This window comes from Belonocnema kinseyi, chromosome 1 (genome assembly GCF_010883055.1).
Source record: "Belonocnema kinseyi isolate 2016_QV_RU_SX_M_011 chromosome 1, B_treatae_v1, whole genome shotgun sequence".
NCBI lineage: Eukaryota > Metazoa > Arthropoda > Insecta > Hymenoptera > Cynipidae > Belonocnema > Belonocnema kinseyi.
The window spans coordinates 141,240,873-141,241,893 of record NC_046657.1 but is presented as its reverse complement, the minus strand read 5'-3'; positions in this window follow the sequence as shown (position 1 = coordinate 141,241,893).

Genomic DNA, 1,021 nt, shown 5'->3' with positions numbered 1-1,021 from the left:
TGAAGTTTTGACAGGCGTCATTTGAAGAATCAAGCTCGACGAAAATGGTTCACATTAGTGAATACTAATGCCATCTCTTAGAATTTTCAGGTACTTATCAGATTGCCTAGTACGTAGCAAGCGAAATAATTCGCATCAAGATCAGACTCGAGAGTGGGGGAATATCGTTTCCAGGAAAATTACTCCCCTACGGTCCCATCCGCGGCAAGGTAAATAGCGTCGACTGTAACTCCATTTTGGATGAGTCTCCTGCCATCCCCATTTCGATTAGGTTGACAGGGTACTCATCCACAATGTAGTCACTACTTTTCTTGTTTGGACGACTGTATGGTTCTCGTATAAGAAATCGGTAAAGGAAAATTTGCAAGATTTACTTATCGCTTCCATTCACGTCCAGATACTCGTGTATCCGTCACGGTAACTATTTCAATTGCATAATCATGTAAATAATTGAAAAAAGGGAGGTGGATACCTGTGTATCCTTCTGTGTAACATCGTGGATAAAGTTGAATGTGTATACAAGGGTTCAAGGAACTTTGCAACGAATGATCGTTCTAAAAAAATGCTGAATACGGGTTACTGCACAAAATAAATTGATTTTGAGGCGTTCTTACAAAAATTAAAAACTCTGTGTAGATGCAGCAGTTCTTCTTGGCAGAAATATACTCTGGAACATACGTTTGATCTCATGATACAATTTTTTATATAATATCCTACAAATATTTCTGCATTAAGTACCTTTACAGGATCTTTACTTCAATAGCTCAAAAAATAATAGGATCCAAAATTTATAGTCAAATCAATTGATAATTCATATTCATCCCCTAGAGTCTAAACACACCAGTTAAAGTTTTTTATTTGAGCCACACATGGAGAAAAATTTAAAAAAGGAAAAAATACAAATAACTTTTTCAGTTTTTGTCGAAATGTTTTGTCAACTAAAAATAAAAATCTTGTTTTTAACTCAAATTAAGTAATGTCAAATAAAAGTAAAAATTTGGAGAATTTCCAAATTACCTGT